Below are 16,731 nucleotides of genomic sequence, written 5' to 3'. Positions count from 1 at the left end.
TTAGCTGATTTCCTTAGAGTTGTTCCCATTAAGTCTCAAGAAAAAGTCCTAGAATAAAATGAGATGAGATGTACCTAAGGAGAAAAATCCATCGAGAGGACAAATGGAAGACCACAAAAATCGCTTTATATAAACCGGTGAGACAGGCTATGTTACTCTTTTACTCTAGGTGAGATTTATATTATTAACGCCTCTTCTTCCATAGTGCCTGCTTTTCCTCGTTTAGTGAATTTAAGCACTGATAAAAAAGAGAGTCAGGCCTCGTGAAAGCAGAGGCTTAATAACTTTCTGTGACGTGCTGTCAACAAATCTATCCAAGGAAGAAAGCAGCCCCCACTAGGACTGATGGGCACCGCCAAACTCTGTCTTGTCCCAGCTGGTTTTGAACTTCGGGGTCCGATTTCAGAGGGACCAGGCTATTGCCTGTAGCTACCGCCTCCCCTTGCTATATTTCTGCCTGATATTTATTTTGACATTTTAATAATGCTCAGTTTTGAGAATGTAGCTATCTTTGCTGTTTTATGGGGCAATGATTTCTATGCCCTGAGAACCATTTAAATGAAACTCTTTTGTATCTGAAGAAATTGATGCTGCTGCTTGGTAAATGTATTTCAAATGAACTGTTATACGTGTAAATAATTTGGCCTCCGGTGGGTAATGAATAAGACCACGGGTTTGGGCAGCTGCACTCTTTTCATAGTCATCATAGCAGCCCAGGGTCTGTGTGTGACAGATATGCAAAAATATTTCCAATAAGGGCTGCTTAGAGTGTGCTATAATTCTGAGACCAGCCATGTCCCCCTGTAGTGCTGGCTTAAGTGGATTTAATAGATTAGTGTCTTCTTTAAAGGTTGTTAAACATAAATGCCTTCCGGGACCGGATGGGTAACCAACATGTGTGAAACAGCCTGCTATAAGATAATAAGGAGTATTGGAGCCTGTGGAGAACTGGAGAATACACATTACACCTAAAGGCCTTCCAATTCAAAAATTAAAACAAAACAAAAAGCTCTTTGGCTACAAGCAATGCCTGCGAGCTGAAACAGAGCTCCAGGCTCTCAGAGGCCAGCCCTCGCATCAGTGGTTAGATTATACACTAGACTGCACCACCAGCCCAGCTTAGATTCATCTTCATGTCATACTGAACAATCTCAATGGCTGTTTGCTGGACAACTGCCTATTCTTTCCTAAGCAGAGTGTTCACTAGAAATAAGTCTCTCGTTGTTGTTGAGAGGTGACCGATTTTGAATTATAGTTTTAAACACAAGCATGATTGTAACACATGTGTGCTGGGCACATGTCAAAGATTTATTTAACTCATGAATGAGAGAAAAGCAGGATGGCAAATCCAGTTTGAAGAAGAATTTGGGGGATCAAGACTATCTAGTCACTGAAGGAAAGAATCCTGGAATTAGGCACAGAATGGTTTCTGTCTTACAGGGCAAGAATCTGTAATCTGGAAGTTATCTTTTTGACCAGGAAGACTTCATTTACCTGTCTAGGAAATAAACATAATGTTCAAGTTAATCTTCACGCAGTAATAGCTAACTCACAACACGTGGGCCCTGGTCATCGGTGAGTAGGAAGTCAGACGAAGGTTATGTAGCTCCTTGATCGGTGCTTGTCTTTTCTTTTTCATTTTTGGAGGAGTTTGTTCTTTATTTTGAAAAGACATTTGTCAGTTTTCATGATCAGAATAGTGGCACTATTGGTTTTTCTTTCTCTCAGTCGGCCCCCAAAGAGACCAAACCAGAGGAGCGTGCCCTTTAAGCCAGGAAGCTGTCCGATCCGAGCTTAATAGACCTCCCAGAAACCTCACCAGGAGGGGGTCCTGGGTGAGGAAAGAAACTTAAAGGTCGGCACGCCACCAGTGGGGCTGTAGAGAGCTTTCACAGCCAGATGGCGTGGCCAGTGCGCCCCAACCCCAAAGAAGCAAAGTTTCAAAATAATATAAAATTTAAAACAGTGTTGTACATACACTATTCAAGATTTCTCCAGATACAAAGCATGAAGAGATGGCACCTGTAGACACAGCAGCTTCAGACCCAGAAAAGGGGGATGAGATGATTTCATATGGCTAAGCCAGTGACAAAAACACAGTTTGCTTTCTTTCAAGGGGGCAGATAACTGGTCACTTCAACATAAGAAGCACATGATCCATTTTGTGAACGATCGAGAAGGGGGTAGAGAGGGGACAAGGATTTGGTCTCAGAGAGGTAGCACCATCCTTTAAACTGGCAGGCTGGCCTCAGGCGGAGTCAGGGTCAGAGGGAGGAGCAGCGGCAGGGCAGGACTGGGGTCCTCTACGTCTCATTCAGGTCACGCAGAGCGTGGTCCAGCATCCTTTGTGTACAGAGGTGTTCCTCTTTGGTGCATTTCAGTTGGTCTTCCAAGTCATCAATTGTCTTTTCTAGCTTGGCTACTGATCTCTCAGCAAGCTCAGCTACTGATCTCGATCTCCTTTTGTTTATCAGTAAGAATCTTTATCTTTTCCTCATATTTGTCTTCTTTTTGAGAGTACTTTTCTTCAGCGGCACTCAGACACTTCAGGGTCAGGTCCATCAGTCTGATCTGCTCATCCATCTCTCAGCAACGAGACTCTGCCAGCTCAGCTTGTTCCTCTGTGCGCTCCAAGTCTCCCTCAATAATCACCAGCTTATGAGCTACCTCTTCATGCTTCCTATCTGTCTTTTCTGCAACATCCTTAGCTTCTTTGAGTTGGATTTCCATCTTTTATTCATCTCTTAAAGCTCAGTTTTCAGTAACCTTCATACCTCTCTCGTTTTCATCAGCAGCTTTCTCAGTTTCCTTCAGCTTTCATAGGGCAGTGCCCAGGGGCTCCTGACTACAGTATAGCTCCTCTTCAACCAGCTGGATCCTATGATTCAAGGACGCCACCTCGGCCTCAGCCTGTTCCTGGGCCCGCCTTTCCCCCTCCACTTCCCGTTGGAGGTACTCAGTTCTCTCCTTTGCATCTTTGGCCTGTTGCTGCAGAACCTGGATCACCACCTCGATGGTGGTGATCCCAGCCGTGGTGCCCAGCCAGCTCCTGCTTCTCTTCCTGCCCCTCCACTTGGCACTGCAGCCACTCCTCCCTAGAGATCAGTGCTTTTCAAACTGTAATATAAAACAACCTAGAGATCTTGTGAAAATGCAGATTCTGGTCACAGGTCTGGAATGGGGCCGGAGATATTTTGGCATTTCTGACAAGATCCCAGGTAATGCTGATGCTACCGGTTCAAGAGAAGCAGGTGGCCTGTGAGGCAGGTGGGCCTGTTAGACAATGCTCGAGAGTGTCTTTGAAAAGGCACGTGGTAATCTTTTAGACTTATTTTCATATTTGATACTTTTCCAAAGCACTGGATCCACATCGTCTGGTGAGACATGAGTTCATTCAGGTGAGTGCCATGTCATTGCTTCTGTTTTGTGTGTCTGCTCTCGCACTCTCGAGACCGCCACCTGCTACTTTGCCATATGTTTTATAGTATTGAATTTTACAGGAATGCATGAACAGAAACTTGCTGATAAGGTACGGTTAGGAACTAGTCACGGAAAAATGTTGATTTCTCTTCTCCCAAGTGTTAGGAAATGTAAAGGGGGTCCTTTCATGAGGTGGTAAATCCCATCTTATTGATATAGAGGGCTTCAATTCAGTCTATTCATTTCTCACATCGTAAAGGCATTTATTTGAACAGGTAAAACTGTGCATCACTTCTAGGAGAAAGCAATGAGTATGAATACATCACAGGTGTTCCCCAAGCAGGATAAATTGACCTTTGGCCCAGAATACTGAGAGTTTTAGGTCATCCATTTGGTTCTCTCAACCTTGACACACGTTTCCCTTCACTTTCTGGTGGAAGGGCTTCTGCCACTGGGTCTTTTTCCTAAGGCTGGTGCAAGAAGTATCTTGGCCAAGGGTAATGGAGGAATAAGCAAACTTCTCTGAATGTGTTCCCAGACCCTTAGTCTCATGAGGTGATATGATGAGTTCTGCACAAGGAGGGGTCCATGGGCGAATACACATGGGAAACTCTGGGTTAAATACAGTGAGCAGCTTTGTTTTCCAAGTGTAGGACTTCTCAGAGCCTTTGATAAGGTAAGGTGCAGAGTGAATCTCCACAAGTGATAAAAAATTATTTTTCCAAGTTGACCATGCTTTCTCCATTTTAAGATGCCGTTGGTTGTAAAACACCCCCTTAATTGAATTTTTTAAAAGGGGGAATTAGGAAAATTTTCTTGCATTGTTTGTAAGATGAAGTTCCATTTTGTTAATGTTAAGAACTGAAAAAAAAGTGAACTTGAGAGTGAAGAAACTATCTTATATGGTCACAGAAATCTATTTCTATAGAATGTATATCAGCACCTGGGCTATTGGTACTCCAGAGACCACAGTTTAGGGCATACAAGTCTAGAATATTGTTTTGAAAGGAATGAATTCATTGTGAGTAGAGACCTGATCACCAGCTAATTTTTTTTGCAGGAATGAAATGTCATAAAATTAATAACAAGATTCTGTTTATACTTTATCCAAACAAATAATTTACTTGTTCCAAGTTGAAGAGTTTGCATTGATCAAGGCTTTCGGTGGCCATGAATCAAGTGTGTTTGAATTGTCAGGTATTACCAGTACTTTCTCATGTTGAGAGTGCTAATAAAATATACATTTCATCTTAATACTCTACTTGAATTCATATTAGAAGTATAATAAAAAGGTAAGCTAGTTTGTGAATTGGCAATTCATGTTTTTCTGTCCGTGGAGGGACATGAGCTTGTTTCCAGGTCTCTCATATCTTCACCCAGCTGGTGGGGATTGGGAACTTTTGGATGCTTTTAAAAGAAACCTCTAGAACTCTCTGAAGATGGATGACATTAAAAGTACATTTCAGTGTCTCTACAGAAAGCTGGAATTAATAAACCTCAGGCTAATTTAGTCTGTGCAGCACCTTTGAAGTACAACTGTTTGGACCATCTGATACACAGCTGACAAAAGGCTGAAATGAAAGGAATGCACTTTCATATATTTTTAATTGATATATTTGGGTAGATGATGAGATTGTGTGTTTTTTTTCTGAGAGTAATCTAACTAAAAGTCAATAATACCTATTTCAACTCATTATTTTCACTCTTATGTCTTCCATGAATACAGAAGGGTAGCAATGCCTGGCAAAGAGCACTGTCTTTCTTTAGCTGCCTAGAGCTCGTTCCATCCTTCTTCATTGTTTTCTCCATTACCTTCCCTTGGTCCTTTTCTACTGGGGTGCTTCAAGGCCAGACCTACTTCTGCTATGGCTCTTTTTTGAGAGTTTTGATATAGAAACTAAGGCTGTTTTGCTCGGTTTGTTTTATTTCATGTGTGACGTTCATCACTGCCATTATGAGGTGTTTGGCATCTATTCACATCATGATGAGAACAGAGCGCCACCACTGTCTGGAAATGAAAAGTGAGCTCTTGCTCTCACCATGGAGCTAATTTGGTTAGAGCATCATCTCCATATATGAAGATTGTGGGTTCTATCCCCAGTCAGGGCACATATAAGAATCAACCAATGACTGCATAAATAAGTGAAACAATAAATCGATGTTTCTCTCTCTCTCTCATTTCTTCTCTCTGTCTAAAATCAATCAATAATCTCTTTAAAAAGAAAGTTCTAGATTGCCCACTATGTTTAGAAAGAAAACCATCTGCAGTCTGAAATAGCTGTGTATTTTTGCAGCTCAGATCTTTCTTCATCATTTATAACTATGTCCTAGGGGCTTCTGAGAATCATTAGATAACTGCAGATAAAAACAAACAAACAAACCCAAAATATACTTTAGATATTTGAAAACTCAGAAAAATGGAGCTGCTTTGGTAACTGTTCATTCTCTTCGTGTGCCGAGTGAGCTCTGTACCCACTTAATTTTACGCACGTGGATGCCACAGGTCAGCAGCTGGGCGTCTCTCAGCACTAGATGCAGCTGCTGTGCGGGACCTTGGGCGGGCAGTGTGCAGCGCGGTGCAATGAGGACGGGGTCTGAACCTGAAGCCAGCCTGATAGGGCCGGAGTGCCCGCTTTTTTACTCCCAGCTTTACAGAGATACAACTGGCATGTAACAATGTATAAGTTTAATGTGTACGACTTGATATAATACACTTATATATGGCAAAACGATTGGTTAGCTAACACCTGCATCGCACCAAATAATTACCATTTCTTTGTTTTATGCTGAGACATTTAAAATCTACTCTCTTAGGTACTTTTATGTATATACTATGATATTATTAATTATAATTGCCATGCCATGGATCAGATCCCCCAAACGTATTCATCTTATAACTGGAGAGTTGTGCACTTTGACCAAATCTTTGTCCTCACCCCCACCCCACACCCTCTAGTCCTTGGTAACCACCGTTTCAGTCTCCACGTGTGTGCGTTCACCCCTCCAGACTCCACGTATCAGGAATATCACACAGTCCTTGTCTTCCTCTGTCTGACTTACTTCACTCAGCACGACACCCTCCGGTCCATTTGTGTTACCACCATTGGCAGAATTTCCTTCTTTCTCACGACTGAACAATGTCTGAATAATGTTCCAATGGGGGGGGGAGTGTGTATATGCACACATATATACACATACATATATATGTGTGTTTACACACATATGTGTACGTAAGTATATATATGTGTATACATATATCTTTATTCATTGGTAGACACTTAGCTTGTTTCCATATCTTGGCTATTTGAATAAAGCTACAACAAACAGGGGAGTGCAGTCCTGTCTTAGAGATCCTGTTTTCATTTTCTCTGGATATATACTCAGAAGTGGAATTGCTGGGTCATATGGTAGTGATATATATATATCTTCGTTTTGTTTTCCATAGTGGCCATACCAATTTACATTCCTACCAACCAAAGGGTTCCCTCTTCTGCATTTCCTGGTCAATATTTGTTACCGCTTGTCTTTTAGATGGTAAAAATTCCAGCTTTGGTACTTTCTAACCTTGTAGTCAGGGACAAGTTAAATGATCTCCTTGTGCCTCAAGTGTCTTCTTAGAGGGGTGATGTTTCCCTGCCCAGTGCTGACTGGGGAGCACGTGGGGCGAGCTGCCTCCGTGATGTTTGCCTTTATCTACGTCACACCCAGGTACTGTTACCCACGAAATCCTAACTGCCCCCAAAGAGCTGTACTACAATTTAAAGAATTGTGAAGTCATTTCAAGACCTGGAGTTCTCTAGCTCTTCACCCAAAGCTAACTTACTTCTTCCTGTGGTTCGAAAGCCCTGACACGGCGCCTTTCTTACCTTCTCTTCTCAGAGTGAGCTGTGGTGCATTCATCAAGCATAGAGACTTCTGAAGTCATTTTAATTTGCACAAAGACGTGCAAAAGGAGCTTTCTGGTTTAACGATAATGGGGTAGGCTCTCCAAATCTTAGACTTGCCTTCACAGAAATATCTGTGGTGTAATTCCATTCCTAGCAAAAGCAGACAGAAGATGGTTGGGAGGTCTTTTTTTTTTTTTTTTATGAAGTAGAATAGCAGAGGTAATATTATATCAAACTATAGGAATTTGATTACCCCATTCCACAAATGTCATTTTCATATAAAGGAGTCAAAAGGATTTCCAAAGCTGTTCTTCCGAATGGCGACAGAAAAACCCAGAATGCATTTAGTGGATGTAAAATGTAGCCCTGTACACGGGGAGCCACCGCAATGAATGGCAGCTCAAAAAGAAACACGGCAGGAGATTGAACGCACGGTGATTAAAAATCTCTTTGCTCCCTTCTTAGAAATATTGTAAGTTGCTTACAGTTTTATACGCTTGTCACAGTCACGATGGGCATTTCTGGGATATTTCTGATGGGTGGATTTCATACTGGGAAAGGTTTCCCAGAAAATGAAATGCTGTCGTTTGAGGACTTAAATCCGAAGTAGGTGCGAGTTAGACGGCTGGGAGGGTTGGGAGGAGTAAATCACCGGGGGCATCATCGTTCTTTCCAGAGTCTGCCAGTCTGTCTCTGTAGCTTCCATAAAAACATCAGTTGCTGAGGACTGGAGTACTGGGGGCTGACATAGGGGGATTTGGGGGGGGGGGTCCTTTACTGAAAAGTCTGTACAAAAACCTTTGTGTCTCTTCCTTATTAAAAAAGTGACGCATATTCATTGTAGAAAAAATTTTTAAAAATGGATGCAGTAAGGAAAAGAATATAAAAATCATTTGCAACATCACGGCAGTGGTAATACTGTTAACATTTGGCATATGTCCTTCCAATTTTCCTGAAAAGTCATTTCGCCGAGTCAAGGAAGACTAAATAAAAGGGAGCCCTGGCTTTGGGGAAAGGAGCAATGAGGTGTTCCTCCATTTATCAGAGACTTAGGCTGTCAGGAGAGGCTTTGTCTTCTACTTCAATAGGAGAAAGAATAAACTGGAAATACTCTAGAAATATGGGGCTTATAATTTTTTTGCTCATATAAATTGTGGAGTGTTTTAGTGAACGTCTTCTGTAGCTAATGAGTTTTGTTTGCTTTTGCTTTTTCTTTTGAAAAGTTAGCCAACACACAACTTTTCTTTTTTAAATTAGAAATTTGTTTCCACACATATTTTAATTGTTTGCCTTTAGGTGTTGCATTAGTCTTGTCCCCATTGGCGAGTAGTACTTTTATCTAGTCAACGTTTACCCTCCTGATCTCTTTTTGAGTAAGATCGTAAACATCTTTCCTCGAAACACTTGACCTCAGATAATCATACTTGCAGGGAGTAAAGGGGAAAGCTGGAATAAGACAGAGTGAACCCTACTGTGTAGGACACTATTGGTTTCTTTGAGCATGTGCATCTTTGGGGCCTGCTTGTGGGGAAGTAGTGTGGTGGGTGGTTCAGAGTGCAGGCTTCGTGGTCGAATGACCTGGGTTTGCATCTAGGCTCCAGCACTTACTGGCTGGGTAACCTTGGATGAGTCAATGAACCTTTCTGTGTCTTAGTTTTTCATCTTCAAAACAAGGACAATAATCCTCTCAAGTCTTGAGATGATGCCTTGTAAAGCTGTTTAGCACAGGGCTAAGTGTCCGACAGTGCTGGCTAGTGTATTTGACGTGACCGTACTCTCAGATATCCAGGTGGCCACACTGTAAGACTCAAGGACAGGAAAGGCCCCTGTAGAGAATTTCTGTCTTCCGTGTGACCTTGGGTAATTCTTTACCTTTCAGCAACTCAGGCTGTCTCTTCTGAAATGCAGGCTATGCAGTTTATGTTACAAAGGGGTTTTAGATGGAGACAGCATACTACTACCTTGCAATATGAAGTGTTTTAACCATAAGTAATAGAGGGAAAGCCTCCTCTAAAAGATGTCAAGCTTCTCTCTGGAGGTGGAGGAGGCCTCCTCTGAGTTAATTAGCACACCTCCCTTCAGTGAACACAGAGGAAGGCAAGTGGCAGGAAACAGCTTGGGAAAACAAATGAATCAATATCGTTTGTGCCAGCGAGAGCACCTGAGATGTGAAACCATGACTGAACTCTTCAAACAGATTAGGAGTGATGCTGTCCACTGATGCATGCAGTCCCCCTTAATAATGAAAGAAAGCAAGAGATTTGGGGTTTCAAATCTTGGCTGCTCCTCTTGTGAGTTCAACTTTCGGAGAATTCAAGCCAGGTGTTCGCAATTTGGCTGTAGGACGGCTGCGTGAACATAACAGTATGCAAAGAAGCTGTTGGAAGACTTCCAAAAGATGTTGCTTGCTCTAGTTTCGATGCGTTTTTGGATGTGTCTCCATGTTGGTAACAGGAGTCCTATGTTGGTGCCTAATTAGCAAGGTTTGAAAGTTCTCTGTGATGAAACAAGGAAAGACACTTTTAAATGGCATACTTTAGACACATTTAAATGTGTCTTACATTTAGCTTTGACAAAAACTTTTTTTTTGGATGTTCACCTCAAATATAACTGAGAGGGCTTAGTTCTCCCCAGGTGAAAGTCAAGGCTATAATCGGCAAAAAAAGGAGCACTGGATTCTGCTTGTTTGCCACGCTGATCCAGCAAACACATGACCCTGCTGGATTCCCACTACATATTGTTTCCACAAGTCTGATAGAATCAATTGTAGCCCATTCGTTCACTGGTTCAGTAATATTTACTGAGCCTCTGCTATGTCTCCGGGCACTGGTCGTTACACTGTGAAGCAGGTAGACATGGTTCTGTTTCTTGGGGACTTAGAGTCTGGTGAAGGATACTGATAAGTAAATGGGGGTTTAAATATAACTTGATAAGTGCAAAGACAGGGGGTGGGAGGGCGCTTACAAGGTCAGGTCCAGAGAGTCGGATGAATGACCCAAGGTGGTTTCCTGGAGGAAGACTTTCTCAGCCGTCAAGTTGATAATTTTTAATTTGCTGTTATATATGCTTACTGATAGAGCAGATGTTAATACTTTGGGGAAATTTTGCGTCTCAATGAATTGTCTGCACATCAGAAATCTCCCTGGATTGGGTTGCAGGAGCCGTTGAGCNGGGGGTGGGAGGGCGCTTACAAGGTCAGGTCCAGGGAGTCGGATGAATGACCAAAGGTGGTTTCCTGGAGGAAGACTTTCTCAGCCGTCAAGTTGATAATTTTTAATTTGCTGTTATATATGCTTACTGATAGAGCAGATGTTAATACTTTGGGGAAATTTTGCGTCTCAATGAATTGTCTGCACATCAGAAATCTCCCTAGATTGGGTTGCAGGAGCCGTTGAGCTGTAAATAAGCCCATAATCTCCCACCCGGAAGGGATTTCTCTGTAGAAACTGAGCCCTGAGATGGGCTGAATCAGCCATGAAGGTAACTATGGGTTTAATCACCTCAGGGCAGGGAACCTTCTCCTGAGTCATAGCTCTCATACTGAATTAGCATTTGAGTCTCACTGTGGCACTTCAAGGCCCTCAGGACTCAGGTTATTGTCCCCTAACACACTCCCTGGTATCCATGGGACCTATGTGCTGTACACACAGCTGGTGCTCAATAAAAAGTTGGTGAGGAAGGCAGTTCTCATTTTATAAATGAATCAAGGAGGCTTGGATAAGTGAAAAGACTTGCCCAAGACCGGACAGTAAAATAATGACAGAGACTGAGCTGTTAGATTTTCTAAGCCCTGATCTGCTGCACCAAACCACTTCGTAGGAGCCGAGGATGTCAGGGCAAGGTGTGACCAAGTGCTTGGGGTCCGGGAGGCTGGCTATTAATTCAGAAGTGGGGTGCAGACTCCGTAAGTCATACTGCCCCCTAAAGGGGTTACAAGTCAGCACCCTCTGTTCTGGCTAATGTCTATGGTGGGCAAGAAAATGATGTATTTAGCCTACACCTTGCTTACATTTAAAAAAATGGGTCACATTTACGTATCAGAGGCTATCACATAAGCATCCAAATTCCTAGCTTCCCTGAAGAAGATCAGCCTCTCTAGCGGTCAGAGGGCCTTCGCCCAAGGGGACAGTGGGCCAGAGCTGAGCTTCTGTCCCCACTCCCTGGGGTGCCTGATCCTGAATTGGGAAGTGACATTTCATCTTCAGTCACCCGCCTGTCCTCCCTTCACTGAGTAGGGGACTCTACTGACTAGGGCAAGGGAGGGAGAACTTAAGGACTGGAGTTGAGACAGCAGCAAACACACCTGTCCACCTGGATGCCAGAACCAGAGAGTAAGTTTGGCAAAATAGCTTCTCATGAGATACCAGAAATGTTTCATGCTGTACCACTTTTTGCTGTCTCATGTATTCTCACTAATCTCCACCAAATTTATTTTGTGCCCATCAAATAATGCACTTACATCAATGTTGAGAAGATTGCTATAGTTTAAAGCAATGCTCTGTAGCATTTAGTTTTGTGCTTTGTCATATGACTTTTTAACGTAAACATGATGTATTTTATTTCTAGCCCAGTCTCATTTATCACAGTCTCAGCTCTTTCGAGCCATGCTAATTGCAGCGCTTTCCTCCCAGTAAGACTCAGAAGCCTTTGTGACTGGCTTCAGTGTGTGATCCTCACTGGCCGCCCACAGGGCTGTGCTGTGTTACTTGGCTGAGCCAAAGGCTACAGAGGAGATGAGAGCACTCACCCCAGTGCAGGCGATAGAGGACAGCTGCAGGCAAGCTAGGCAGACCCTGACCTAGTACACACCAGGTGCAGCCGTCAAGAACATGGCGTGAATTCTAGGGTCTGCAATGTTCAGTCACTGAGGACAGAGGGTGGACGGTGTGGTGGTGTACGAACAACATAGGCATTGGGGGTGAGGCACAACCACTTCCCATGGCATTGGGGGTGAGGCACAACCACTTCCCATGGCTCCAGCAGCCCTAAACGCGCCCAAGTTCTTCAACCTAATCTCAGTTACCCCATCTCTAGAAGGGGGGATTTAGCACCAGCACACAGTAAGAATGCCATTAATGTTAGTTATTCATTTTATTTTCTCTGTCTGATACACAAGGAACCTAAGGCGGGCTAAATAACTTTCCTCAGGTGAAGTAAAAGGCAGAGTCTGCCCTTGCACCCTGGTTCTCTCACTCCAAAGTCAGCACGTGCAAAGCACCATGTTCTGTTACCGTCATGGCGCCTGCCCCTCCAGGTCTGAGCGTGATGTGAAGTGCTTAGCACTGTGCTGGGGTGCAGGTTTCCGTAACTGGCTGTGATTTTTGTTAGAGACAGGGGAACTCAACAGAGCCAAAATGCTGTCTAGAGGTTCAATTACCTATGGACCCTCACTGTGACAGGGACCCCAATTCACAGGTAACTGTTTTCAGCCCCATTTACACATATAGACGGCAGTGTCAACTCTGAGTGCAAGAGATGATGATGGTAGTGGTGATGGTTAGTGACTAGAGAAGAAACATGACTTCATTAATAAAAACTTAAAATAGAAGATGCCCTCGGTGCAGTGGAGCAGAGAGAATGGCTCTCTCAGCCAAACATACCTTTTTTGTCAGTTTTGAGACATATGGGCGTCCTCCAGGATTCCCGATCTTGCCTGGGAAGAAATAGGGGAGGAAGTGCAAGCTCTGTAGTCCCAATGCCTAGGAGGGTGTTGCTTTTCGTAATGCAGAGATAAAAATGAAACGACCCTCTAAAAGCGGTGGTGACTACCCACAGCTTACTTGGAAGTCAGTAAAAACCTCATCTTTCATCCCAGCGTTCAAGAGCTGACCTTTACAATCACCACATCTGGGGAGAATGTGTGATTTGATGCAGAACATTTTAGGGCATGTCGAAAAATGAATGGCCAGGAATGTGCTCATCAGTTTCCTTCTCCTTCAAGGAGCTCAGAATTGCTTAGGTTATAAAAATCAGTTCTTGGGCACTTCTGAATCTTAAGCATTTGCGTAAGTAGGTCTTCTGTGCAAAGTAGATTAAGCACATGTATAAATGGGATGCTAATCTACGCACCTGGTATGAAAATGACGGGCGTGTGTATATGTGTGTCCTCAGAGTGAAGTCTAGCCATTTCAAGATAGCTAGTTATGTAATAAGTTCAGCAAAGGGTCATTTGGAAGAGGGTGGAATTGCTTTAAAAGGGGAGACACACTATGTGAATCACTTTGTTACAGAGATCTTGCATTGAGGCCCATGTTCTACATCTAGGGGCCAAGGAACAGTACTGAAGAATACAAAACCAGCTTTCAATTTATAAAACTCAAAATGCCTGCAGGTCCAGAAGGCTTTAAAAAGAAGCCTATTTGTATTCCTAACTCCATTTTTAAAGAGCCATGGAACTATGTGGTAAACAGAATTGGACAAATGGTCATCTCACAGATTTGTGTCCAGGTGAAATAGCGTCTGTCTGATCTCATGTGTCATCATCTGTTAAATGAAGGTCTGGGCAGTGGTGCCGAGAGAAACTCTTCATAGCTGCTAATTCCGGGCAGCCTGGGCCGTGAGGCACCTCAGGGCCTGGATCTATCACAGTCAGACTCCTCTGTACCCCGACCAAGCACAGTTTGCATTTTCCCTGGCTACTCTCCAGTTGGCTCCAACTTTCAGAAACAGCACACTGAAAAACTTTCCTCCTGACATTTTCTGATGAGGATCCAGATGTCAGAATCAGTGGGTTTTCAGAGTTGCTGCTTGTAGTAATGAAGGAGGCCGGAAGCCACTTAACCACCAGGGGGCTGAGCTTCCACAGGAGACACCTGCTAGGAGGCCAGCTCCTCTCCTGCTCTGGCTTGGAGGGCATTGGCTGTTGTTGAGGCAGCCAGAGAGAGAGAGAGAGAGAGAGAGAGAGATCAATGAACACATCTATTTCTGAAGCCATAAGTGAAAACTGATTTGATGGGCACGGTAGAAAGATTTTCCTCTTTTCAAAGCCTGTACTATTAGAGAATTTGCTGATGGTAGTAGTTACTGGTCCGGAAGGTTGGCACTGGCCCTGTTGGTTTGGCCCACTGGGAAACCTTCTTGTTTAACCATTCCCTCTCTTCCTTCCATGTTTGTAGAGCACCTGCTACATGTCAGCACCTGCTACATGTCATAGAGCAGGCATTAAACAACAATAACAACGACAACAAACAAGTTATACCCTGTCCCTGGCCTCGGGGAGTTCAGAGTCTGATAGAGGGAGAGGCAAGAAGGCTGGCAATTTCAGGATGGCTGCATACGAGCTAGATGGAGGGTGGGAAGAGGACCACATGACCTGGCACATGGGCAGCAGTTGGTGATGGGCAGCCGAGGAGAGTGTCGTCAGTCTGCACAGTGGCAAGCATTTCCCTGAGGGGTGGGCAATAGGGAGGAGGAGGGCCAGAATGCAGGAGCTGGGTCACGGGGGCCTTTTCTGCCTTACACATAAGTTTGGACCTTTACTTTAGGGCAGTGAGGACAGGAAAGTTTTGTGACTGGGCTACCATATGGTCACTGTGACATGCCATTGAGCTTTGAGAGTAGAGTGCCTTGCAGTGGGTCTTCTCAGGGTTCCAGGGGTGGCCCAGCTGCTCGGGTGGCGCTGATGGTAAGTGGATGCTGGTCACTGCTGTCAGCGCATGAGTGGGAGGAAGAGAATGAGGGATATTTTTTCTTTTTAAATAAAAAAAATACCATAAAGCCTGATGTAAAAACTAGTAAATATTAAATGATAAGTTAGGTGGTCTTTTTTGAAATTGAAAATGCTCTTAGATAAGCGATAAGCTGAAAAAGGGGGAATAGAATTGAAATGGCCAGAGGGCATTTAGACAAAATGCACTTGTTCTGGAAAGCAACCTAAAAGATATAGGAAACGGGGTTAAGAAACACACAGAGAAACTGTGACTAAAACAGTGCAGCTGGAAATCGCCTATGTCGGTGCATTTTTCTTTCTTTTTTTTTTTTTTACATTTTTGTTGATTTAAGTTTTATCTTGGTTCTTAAAATAATGTAGAACCAAATACTGATTTTTTTGTAGGAAAAAATGTAATTTTCTTTACAAAAGACTGAACCGAGAAATAAAGTACATAGCTCCATAATTTAACAGAAAAATAAGAAATTCATGTTTTGGTGGGAATGACTTTTTAAAAAAATTTATTTATTTTTAAAAAATATTTTTTATTGATTATACCATTACAGTTGTTCGATTCCCCCCCTTCATTCCCCTCCACCCACACACTCCCTCCCCCACCATTCTCCCCCCCTTAGTTTATAACCACGTGTCTCAAGTTCTTTAGATTCTATATTTCCCATACTATTCTTGCCCTCCCCCTTATCTATTTTCTACCTACCATCTATGCTATTTTCTGTACCTTCTCCCTCCTTCTTCTCCTCCCACTCCCCTGTTGCTAACCCTCCATGTGTTCTTCATTTCTATGGTTCCACTCCTGATCTAGCTGTCCTCTTGGTTTGCTTTTGTTTTAGGTGTGGTTGTTAATAACTGTGAGTTTGCTGTCCTTTCACTGTTAATATTTTTCATCTTCTTTTTCTTAGATAAGTCCCTTTAGCATTTCAGATAACAAGGGCTTGGTGATGATGAACTCCTTGAACTTGACCTTATCTGAGAAGTGCTTTATCTGTCCTTCCATTCTAAATGAAAGCTTTGCTGGATAGAGCAGTCTTGGATGTAGGTCTTTGGATTTCATGACTTGGAATACTTCCTTCCGGCTCCTTCTTGCCTGTAAGGTCTCTTTTGAGAAATCCGCTGACAGTCTGATGGGAACTCCTTTGTAGGTGACTGTCCCCTTATCCCTTGCTGCTTCTAGGATTCTGTCCTTCATTTTAATCTTGGCTAATGTAATTATGATGTGCCTTGGTGTGTTCCTTCTTGGGTCCAACTTCTTTGGGACTCTCTGAGCTTCCTGGATTTCCTGGAAGTCTATTTCCTTTGCCAGACTGGGGAAGTTTTCCTTTATTATTTGTTCAAATACGTTTTCCACTCATGTCTGTTCCTTTCCCCCTTCTGGTACCCCTGGATGTTGGAACGTTAGAGATGTCCTGGAGGTTCCTAAGCCTCTCCTCATTTTTTTGAATTCTCATTTCTTCATTCCTTTTTGGTTGGATGTTTAGTTCTTCCTTCTGGTCCATTCCATTGATTTGAGTCCCAGTTTCCTTTCCATCACTATTGGTTTCCTGTGCATCTCCCTTCATTTCAATTAGTTTAGCCTTCATATGTTCCTCTAATTTGTGACTATAATAATCAACCAGTTTGTGAGCATCCTGATAAACAGTGTCTTGAACTGTGCGTCTGAGAGGCTGGCAATCTCTTGGTCGCTTAGAGTTATCGGCTTTGGGACTTTGAGTTCTTCTTGCGCCATCTTTTGGGCTGTTTGAGCCTGTTATTTAGCAG

The 16,731-nt window shown here is 43.2% G+C and overlaps 1 protein-coding gene and 1 pseudogene across 1 annotated transcript in view; one reads left to right on the top strand and one right to left on the bottom strand.

The window, feature by feature from the left end:
- TPH2 (tryptophan hydroxylase 2) overlaps positions 1-16,731 on the top strand; it is a 103,590-nt gene that overhangs the window by 67,812 nt on the left and 19,047 nt on the right. The gene's annotated exons all lie outside the window — the stretch shown is intronic.
- On the bottom strand, positions 2,289-7,327 carry LOC118989563 (tropomyosin alpha-3 chain-like; annotated as a pseudogene).

The sequence above is a fragment of the Sturnira hondurensis genome, unplaced genomic scaffold (genome assembly GCF_014824575.4).
Source record: "Sturnira hondurensis isolate 20B ecotype Veracruz unplaced genomic scaffold, ASM1482457v3 Scaffold0006496, whole genome shotgun sequence".
In the NCBI taxonomy this organism is placed as follows: Eukaryota; Metazoa; Chordata; class Mammalia; order Chiroptera; family Phyllostomidae; genus Sturnira; species Sturnira hondurensis.
Note: the sequence above shows the minus strand (reverse complement) of the source record. Positions and strands in the feature narration are given on the sequence as shown.